Raw genomic sequence first — 10,537 nt, 5'->3', positions numbered from 1 at the left:
ATCGAGCGGTCGTCATTGTTACCACAGCCACAGTCATAAACCCCGCCTTTCTACAATTTCGCTTCTTAAATGTTGATTTTATAACTAACCTTATGCATTGCCTTAAATTAGGTTCATTAAATGAAGCTCATTTTTGCTTTAAGGAATTTTTACAATAAAGCCTTTGACTTTGTGACTGTGGTAACTAGTGGAAACCTAATCGGTCGAGCACGTGCAACAAAGTTCCGACTTGTTGCCGACAGGTTTAGAAACTGATGTACAGTAACGTTACTCTGCTTGTTGTGGGTGGAGACAAAGAGGGTGGAGCAGAAATAATTAGGGAGTGGGATATCTCGCCTTCTTTACTATCTACGGGGGACATTCTACAATACTTGATTTTACAGAGATTGGAGTGAACCATGCTAAACGTGTGGTTAGCGTATACATATAAAACCTGCAATATATCAGAATTGAAAACGTGCATTGAGAAGTGTAAGGAAGTGCTATTTCTTATGCAGGTGACCAGCCTACTGCTATTACATTGCTATAACTGAGACAACGTATTTTCACAGTAAAACATGTTAGGTCCCATACAGGATAGCTCCCACACCCACACACACAGCACACACACATTACACACACTAACTGCCGAGGACACACAGATAAGACATACACCCACACATTGGGAGGAAGAGACAGCCTTGACTTGCAGAAACCAGCGCACACACCTAATCTCCTTTCTAGCCGAACATTGTGTGACTGAGGACAGCGCACACACCTAATCTCCTTTTTAGCTGAACATTGTGTGACAAAGAACAAGACTCAGAGGGATGACGGACGGCCCAACAGGGCCAATCCAAGAAGACTACACCTCAGCCTGAACCAACCCGAAGACCCGATCTTCTAGAATCAACCTACTTTCTGTTCTGTATATGAGACATGTGCACTCTGTTATCTGCGCTTCTTTTTCTGCTGGTTCCTTAAGAACCGAATGAAATGGCCCGTATACGTTGTACCAGATATCTTTACTCATAATTAAACTGTCACTTGTCATACAATAGACCACCTTGTCTGAATCGATCCTTGACCGGCTCACCCTCCTACATATCCCATTATTAACAGAAACTTGGTAGCAGAGGGATGGTTTACTAACGACCCAGTCCAGAGTGGTTGATGTGGGTGTGAGGGGGCGAGTTGGTGAAAGGACGGTTCCCGGAGGACAGGTGAAAACCATTCGGGGGTGGACAACAATTCTGCTCAACTCGGGAAACTGATCTCTGGTCGACCACAAAATAAGGTAAGCAAAACCTGTTTTATCAAACTTTGCATATTGTCGAATAGTCATACCAAATTACGATCAGTAGTACCGAGTGTGGGTAAGAATTTTTGTGTAAATTTTATATAAATAATGGACTTGAAATTGACAGTGAAGTAAACATATGTGGTAATTAGAATATCCCGATAGTCCGGCATGAGAACGGTCCGGTGGCAGACACCGGTAAGGGATGAGTAGTAGTTAGAATATTCCGATAGTCCGGCATGAGAACGGTCCGGTGGCAGACACCGGTAAGGGATATTTAGTAGTAGACCTAATATTAATAGAATATTCTGATAGTCCGGCTGTGAACGGTCTGGTGGCAGACACCAGTAAGGAATAAATAATATAGTCTAGGATAGATTTTCACCGATAGTCCGGCTAGTGACCGGTCCAGCTGTGTCTGGTAAGGTGGTCTATTATTGAGTATTGATGTGACCAGGATTATATTCTATGTATAAGTGATATTCGTTCGGGCGTCTGAAAAAGGGCGTGATCAGTTTTATCATTAACATCTGAGTATGATTCGATCATTCATCTGCAAAAGATAAATCCAATTAGTGTTTTAGATAGAACCAATAGCCGGTAGTGTCCGGTGAGGTTAAAATCCAATAGCTGGTAGTGTCCGGTGAGGTGTCTACAATAGATTAATGTATGATTAAGATATGTTGGACTGAAAAGTCCGCTTTGTGTTGTGGCCAGAATGAATGTGATAAATGTACTAATGTGTGATGTCATAGAATAAGATGTTCTAATTGAACAATTGTGTTTAAAACTATGTCCATGTAATAATATTTGTGTGTTGACTATAGACTAAATGTAAACGGCGTTTCACAAGTCCCTGATATTATTACCATTATTTAAAATTATTGTGAGCAAAGTATTTCCTAAATTCAAAAAAAAAAAAAAAAAAATCTATTATCCAAATTGTTAAAACATAGTTTATGTTGATAATCATTTCCTGAATTGGTGGCTCGTGTTTAATCATTAAAACATTATTGTTTAAAATTCTGGATATATGACGGAGAGGCTCTGAGTTAAGACAGAGTACGAGTAATAGTGTCTCCTAAGAATACATCACTGGCACGAGCCAGTGACGGGCTAAGTATATCCAAAGAGTGTACAAAATATTTCTAAAAAAAAACACGTCAAATCAGCACCTAAGACAGGTGGAGGAGAGGTTTGGCATTACACACAAGTTTGGCTCTGTGTATAGGCCGCAATCGCAGGGCCTTGTGGAACGCTGTAATCAAAATCTGAAAGCTAAAATAGCTAAAGTATGTGCAGGAACTAAATTGACCTGGGTGGAAGCCCTGCCCCTGGCACTGATGGCCATGAGGTCCTCACCAGGTGCAGGGACACATCTTTCACCCCATGAAATAATGACAGGTAGAGTAATGCCAGGGCCACCAAGAGAGGGAGGTCATATGCCCCCTCTTGATGTGCACCAAATAGGGATGTCTGACTATGTGAAGAAATTGACGGAATTGTCTGCAGCTCTCTCCAAACAGATACACCGTGTCGCAGAGAGGGAGCTGACTGACGTCCCGGAACAACCAAGGGTAAAAGTTGGGGACTGGGTAAGGATCAAGGTCCACAAGAGAAAGTGGGCTGATCCCAGGTGGACTGGACCGTACGAAGTGAAGGAGGTTACTTCACACTCAGTCCAGGTCAAAGGTAAATTAGGCGCACCTTGGCACCACCTGACACATTGTACACCAGCCCCAACCCCTGCCAGAACTCTGGCTGAAGTAAGAAGTGATTTACTCACATCCAATTCGAATTCAAATTCTGACATCCCTCCCGTCTGATCATGTGGAGGAGACTCCCATCCTCAGATGATAGGGACACTAGAGTAGCACCATGGGCTAGAAGGGCTAGGAGACCATGGGAAAGACTGGGTTGTTCTGGCCCATTGTTTGTCCTAATTATAGTCAATGTTGTTTTGACATTGGGAGTAATGATATGGGCAGCCCAGCGTATAATCACTGACCAGGAACAGACTACCCAGCTAAACATCACCAATGCTTCAATATTCTCGGATACGCATGTTCTGTCTAAACGTCAAGTTCAGAATAATGACTTTGAGTGTACTGCAGAATTGATTAGGTCAGCTACTCTGTGTATCCCGCCTAACGCTACTACCACTGTTATACTTACCTGGGGTGTTATTGGAAGCCCAGGTGGCGGTTATGGTACTCATGCAATCAGTTGGTCTAGATCAGTGTGGTACATGACAGAAGGGGGGTATAATAAATGGACGTGGAAGAATTTAGTGGCAGAGACTGGTCCTGACTGGTCTAGCTGGACAGTGCATCAGATGGCACTCCTGTGGCGGAGCAGGTTGACGTTAACTAAAGTTACAACTGGTTTGAAATTGGTAATCAAACACAGGGAAGGTGGTATGACTTATGACCTCCATTGTAACTTTCCTTTGTGGTCTGATCAGCCTCATTGGAAAGCCATTTGGATGGAGAATCTAGGGTAATTTGTAATACTGATATTAAGGTAATTTAATACAAAAATGCAGTGAAATTTACATTATAGTGTCAATATATTTTCTCTGATGAACGTGGTGTGAAAATTTAGCTAGGATAAGTTTTATTTATGGTAGACTCATGTTAAGTATTTGGGACATATTTTGAGCAAACAGGGCAGGGAAGAAATTGAGATATTTGTGTTTGGTTTTAACACCTGTGTATAGGGGGTGCCATTTGAATATTTAATTTGTGGTCATGGGTAATACGGTTTGTTTTTATTTTTTATTTTTTAAAGGTAAATTAATTATAGTGGGGTTTAATTAACCTATATAAGGACTTTAGAAAGTGCCACCATAGACATGTTTTTCAAAAAAAAAAAATCCATGAGTTTAGATAAAGCCAAACAGTGAGACATTTAGTTCAAATTTGGAAACATGAGAAAACGAGCTACAGACAGATAAGGGGAAAAGGCAGACAGAAGAGCCCTCCCCTGCACTGCAGAGACCTTGAAGGTTGGAGAGCAGAGAGGAGAAGTTTTAAAAGGGAGCCAGGACGAGCAAAGATAACAGAATGTGTAGATAACAGTTACTGAGTGGAGACAAAAGGGAGAATTGGACATGTGGAAAATGAAAGGGGCGCTCCTACATGATAATGTCAGAACAGAAGGATAATATACTAATCTTACCTAAGTCATTATTTAGAGTAGGTAAGGTTGTTACCTGGGCAGAGCCAGGTATCAAAAGGGGGATGGGTAAATTGTGGTCTAGGATAGGATGGGGCCTATTGGATAAGAAACTAAAGATATAATCAGATAAAACATATGAGACACTGTTTGTTAACCAAGCCTGTATGTCCAGGATTTTATGCATTACAGGTGAACTACAGGTGAAGTCACTCAATCCAGTCCCAGAGGCTTGTTGGGGGGACCATACAAGGACTCCTGGTGACAGCTAGCTGAAAGAGCTACCCGGATTCATATCGCACGGGGAAGGGTAGGACACTGACACTGTCGAACAAAAAACAGTGTTCGAGAGGAGAACTGGAATTAACAGAATTCCGGGGGCCATCTCTCGAATGAAGTAACCCTCCCTGTCCTGTCACCCCTGTTTTTGTTCATAGAAGTGAAGATGTGTCTGGCTCTTGCTAGTGATGTGTTCTCTGGGAGAGGGTGGGGCTTTACAGGAGTGTCAGTGTACCTGTGTAATGGGGGAGGGTGTCCATATGGGGATTACATGATAACCAACTTGGGACAATTCTAGGATTGGAGAAGAGGGTATTCTTATAGCATAGGGGATCCCACAAAGGTGGATAGGTTTTCCATCATATGGGGAAAACCTGGGAGCACTGTTGAACTTTGTAAAGGTGATGAAATCCTACTAACCATCAAAACTATTAAGCTCTCTGATGCAGGCACTTACACCCTCGGACTACAAAGGACCGGGACAGACACGATGGATGTGTTTTCTATTAGGGAGCTGCCAAAACCAGAGGTCCCAGACGAACCAGGGCCAGACACACTCCTCTACCACCCCTGGACCGAACCTGCCACCTACCACCACTGTGTTAAAAAATCCCATTCAGGTAATTAATGTTAGAGACTACACAGCTATTGATCAATTAGGCACTGAGACTGGTTTTGATGGTAGGGACAATTTGTGGCTGTCTTATATGAGGTACACAGCTAAAACCATGAGAAGAAAGGACTGCACTATTTGTAGTCATGCTAGACTTGTTCTGGCTACACACCCATTTGCTATAGGAGAAGGAGAAGGGTGGTTGTGTATTCTGAGAGGTTTTTACCAGGTTCAGCCCAATTCAACCCTCTGTTCCTCTTTGAGCCTTGTGTTTCCTACAGTACCTCCTCATCGGGCCCCTTGGGGTGTTAAGGCATATGGGGGCAATTACAGTTGCATCACGGGTACAGGTAGTGGCATGGACTATGGGAGATTGCCTGAAGCTGATTGCAGCAGTAACATAACCATTTATGCCACTTGGCCAGTTACAGGCCTAAACCAAACTAGTGGTCTGGCTGATGTGTGGTGGATATGTGGACCCAAAAGAGTACTGAGACCCATTCTTAGAGGAGACTGGCAAGGTATGTGTGCTCTGACCAGTTTGATAATTCCACTGACCATTGTTGATGTTACTTCTGAACAGCTGTTGGGTTTTGTATCCAGGGGACCTGAAAACATTCCATCCCATGGGAGACATAGATGTAGTGCTCCATGGACAGAGGATGTAGTTGACATACACACTAACCTGTTGGGAGTGCCAGTGGGGGTTCCTCATGAGTTTCAGGCCTTGGGTAGGAATGATGGACTCTGGCACTTACTACCTATTATAGGTCCAGCCATAGTGGATGCTAGACGGACTGCATGGATCAGTTATATCTACTATAATCAACAGCGTTTTGTGAATTACCCCCGTGATGCACTCACTGGTCTGTCTGAACAGCTTGAGGCCACATCTAGGGTTGCCAGACAGTCTGCAAGATGTTCGGTGAACAATGTTGCACGTATATTCCTAATAACACCACTCCAGATGGTGGTATAGCTAAGGCCTTTAATGGGCTTGGTGCATTATCTGCTGAGATGAGGACCATGGCGGGGGTGGAGGAGTCTGGACTGTTCTTTTGCTTGGGAGCCTGGTTTGGTAAGTACACTGGTATGGTGGTTACTGGATTTCTGACCCTAATTCTTGTATTTTTATTATTGATGTGTTGTGCTGCTTGCATCATACCGTGTTTTAAGAAGTCTGTTACAGATGTGACTCTAACATGTTTAATCCCATTAATGACTACGGATAACCCCAGTTGTAATTGCTCTGCCTGGGATGCTGTCTATCCCATGACTAAATCTACTGCTAGGAAACCATTGTTTTCCAACAAGGTTGCCAGGGCACATTTCACCTGTGTCAAAATGACGGGAGGCGGTACTAATGTGGGACAGGTTCCTGGGAATTGGTGTCTGGATACAATCAACATTGTTGGGAGTTTCAGTCCAATATCCAGAGCAGATGTGAGGTGGTGGTGTGGCAACACTGTCCTGTTTGATAAATTACCCTCCAATACTACTGGAAGCTTGTTACACTTGTTACTCTCCTTTTGCCTGTTTCTATCTACCCTACAGAGGCTGGAGACCTCATCCTTAGGGTCCAGGGGGTGAACCCTGAATATTGGAGGGGACGTTCCAGGCGTGCCACCACCCCATCTAGTGGTGATCCGACGTACATAGACGCCATTGGAGTCCCAAGGGGAGTTCCTGACGAGTACAAGTTGGTGGATCAGGTGGCAGCTGGGTTTGAGTCCTCCATTTGTTGGTGGTGCACTGTTAATAAAAATGTGGATAGAATACATTCCAGAATCGCATTGCAGTGGATATGCTACCGGCAGAGAAAGGTGGAGCTTGCACTATGTTTGGTGAACAGTGTTGTATTTTTATCCCTAATAACACTGCTAGTGATGGTAGCTTGACCGTAGCCCTAGAAGGTTTGAGGACTCTTAATGGTAAAATGAAATCTCATTCTGGGATTGATACCTCAATGTGGGACTCCTGGATGAGTGCCTTTGGTAAATATAAAACCCTGGTCTCCTCCATTTTGGTCTCCATTTCGGTGTTCGCGGCCATTTTGGTTCTCTGTGGATGCTGTTGCATTCCATGTATCCGTTCCCTCACCACTAGGGTTATCTCTAGAGCTATTGACCTTTCCCCCCTTTCCCAGATGTTTCCTCTGCTTGCTAATGACCTGCCCGAATTTGAGGATGAGGTTGAGAGTGCCTACTAGGTTTTGTTTTTTCTTTTCATGAAATGCTATGACTGCTGAAATAAGGGATAATGAGTGACACCCTAGTGGGTGTCAAAAAGGGGGGCTTAAATTTCACATCATTTTCTTTTGTTCTGTTTTTGAATGAGCTGTTGTTCTCTTTTGACATGAGGGTTGCAAGTTCCTAGGTGGCTGGTAGCCAATCTAGTACATAGTGGGATCGAATGGAGAACATGAAGGTATTTTAAACTTTGTAATTGTTAGCCTAGTTTATGTCACATCTCTTAGGAGATGTGAAGAGAGGGAATCACAAAACTTTTCCTTCTGGGAAAAGTTTTCTTTTTGTGTCTGGATATAGTTAGGTTGTGTCACGTCTCTGGGGAGACGTGAAGAGAGGGATTTGTAAGGAAGTGCTATTTCTTATGCAGGTGACCAGCCTACTGCTATTACATTGCTATAACTGAGACAACGTATTTTCACAGTAAAACATGTTAGGTCCCATACAGGATAGCTCCCACACCCACACACACAGCACACACACATTACACACACTAACTGCCGAGGACACACAGATAAGACATACACCCACACATTGGGAGGAAGAGACAGCCTTGACTTGCAGAAACCAGCGCACACACCTAATCTCCTTTCTAGCCGAACATTGTGTGACTGAGGACAGCGCACACACCTAATCTCCTTTTTAGCTGAACATTGTGTGACAAAGAACAAGACTCAGAGGGATGACGGACGGCCCAACAGGGCCAATCCAAGAAGACTACACCTCAGCCTGAACCAACCCGAAGACCCGATCTTCTAGAATCAACCTACTTTCTGTTCTGTATATGAGACATGTGCACTCTGTTATCTGCGCTTCTTTTTCTGCTGGTTCCTTAAGAACCGAATGAAATGGCCCGTATACGTTGTACCAGATATCTTTACTCATAATTAAACTGTCACTTGTCATACAATAGACCACCTTGTCTGAATCGATCCTTGACCGGCTCACCCTCCTACATATCCCATTATTAACAGAAGCCCCAGCCGATTCCAGGTGTGTATTGCGTAAAAATAAAAATAAATATTCAAAAAATGCTTTATTCAGTTTCGTAACATCAGTTAGCTAGCCAGACAGTGACTAGAAGAGTGCGCGACAAAATGAAGTGGCCGAAGCACAGAGAAAATATTTGGCCTGTCCTACACTTGCCTGGAAACCCGACATACAATTCTGGGTCGGGCAGAAATGTGAGATGCAGAGGAAACTTTCCTGATTCAAACGCTACTTTCTGGTTTCCAGGCAAGCCCTAACGCAATATAGGCAACACCCGAGGGCTGCAAGAATAATGTGTAATGTGTTCATCGGAAATACTTTATTTTAAAGATGCACTATGTACACTGAACAAAAATATAAATGCAACATGCAACAATATCAAAGATTTTACTGAGTTACAGTTCATATAAGGAAATCAGTCAATTCAAATAAATTAATTCTGCCCTAATCTATTGATTTCATATGACTGGGAATACAGATATGCATCTGTTGGTCCCAGATACCTTACAAAAAAAAGTTGGGATGTGAATCAGTCAGTATCTGGTGTGACCACTATTTGCTCATGCAGCTCAACACATCTCCTTCGCATAGAGTTGATCAGGCTGTTGATTGTGGCCTGTGGAATGTTGTCCCGCTGTGTGAAGTTGCTTGATATTGGCTGGAACTGTAATCGATGTGTGCGCTGTCGTACACATCGACCCAGAGCATCCCAAACATGCACAATGTGTGGCACGTCTGGTGAGTATGCAGGCCATGGAAGAACTGGGACATTTTCAGCTTCCAGGAATTGTGTACAGATCCTTGCGACATGGGGCCGTGCATTATTGCGGAGGATGAATGGTGATGGCGGCGGATAAATGGTACGACAATGGGCCTCAGGATGTCATCACGGTATCTCTGTGCATTTAAATTACCATCAATAAAATGCAGTTTCTCGATCGTGTAAATTGGGGCCATGTCTTTGCAGATGTAAGTTGTAACGGCAGCTGTTATCTCCTTCCATCTTCGTGATTTTTTGCCATATGCTGTGCCGCGGGCAAAAGCCTCTTGCCATGTCTGAGTCAGGGGTTTGTTTTGAGCACTAGACTGTACTTTTTGGGGTCTCATCCGTAGACTCGACGTACTGTTTCACATGATTCTTGCGTAGTTGGTAAGAGAGGTTAGTGGTGTTTGAGCCTGTTGTTGGGACTGGCCTGTTTCACATGATTCTTGTGTAGGTGGTAATAGAGGTTAGTGGTGTTTGAGCCAGTTGTTGGGACTGGCCTGTTTCACATGATTTTTGTGTAGGTGGTAATAGAGGTTAGTGGTGTTTGAGCCTGTTGTTGGGACTGGCCTGTTTCACATGATTCTTGTGTAGGTGGTAAGAGGTTAGTGGTGTTTGAGCCTGTTGTTGGGACTGGCCTGTTTCACATGATTCTTGCGTAGGTGGTAAAAGAGGTTAGTGGTGTTTGAGCCTGTTGTTGGGACTGGCCTGTTTCACATGATTCTTGCGTAGGTGGTAAAAGAGGTTAGTGGTGCTTGAGCCTGTTGTCAGAACTCTGACCCGCGACACGTCTTGTAGAGGACGGTTTTCTGGTCCGTGTCAGACTTGTCATACCCAAACCACGTCCATCTGACAGAAGTAGCCCCTCTTTTAGGTACGAGCTCCGTGCTCTGGGCCACGTTCACTCCATGTTTGTGTAGCAAATTTTGCAAAGTGTTGTCCAATTGACAAAATATTGGCATAAGGAGTGTGATTTGCGACACATCGAAATAAACAGAGCATATTATGAAACGATAGACATTTTCTATCGTCACACAATATATATCGTCATATCGCCCCGCCCTATTTGCAACTACAGTTGAAGTGTTTTCTATTTACCTTTTAAGATTTTATCCATTCATATTTTATATTTTGTTACATGCTTAATTGAACATTTGCACAAAGGTTCTAAATAAAAGGAGAAATTATCA

The 10,537-nt window shown here is 43.4% G+C and overlaps 1 long non-coding RNA gene across 1 annotated transcript; it reads left to right on the top strand.

The window, feature by feature from the left end:
• Positions 1-658: 658 nt before the first annotated feature.
• LOC149978175 (uncharacterized) lies at positions 659-8,506 on the top strand. Its single transcript, XR_016486900.1, has 2 exons — positions 659-1,276; positions 2,792-8,506. It is a non-coding gene; the product is annotated as an uncharacterized LOC149978175 (long non-coding RNA).
• Positions 8,507-10,537: the final 2,031 nt, after the last annotated feature.

The sequence above is a fragment of the Oncorhynchus mykiss genome, chromosome 15 (genome assembly GCF_057628025.1).
Source record: "Oncorhynchus mykiss isolate SJ-2025 chromosome 15, ASM5762802v1, whole genome shotgun sequence".
Taxonomy (NCBI): domain Eukaryota; kingdom Metazoa; phylum Chordata; class Actinopteri; order Salmoniformes; family Salmonidae; genus Oncorhynchus; species Oncorhynchus mykiss.
Note: the sequence above shows the minus strand (reverse complement) of the source record. Positions and strands in the feature narration are given on the sequence as shown.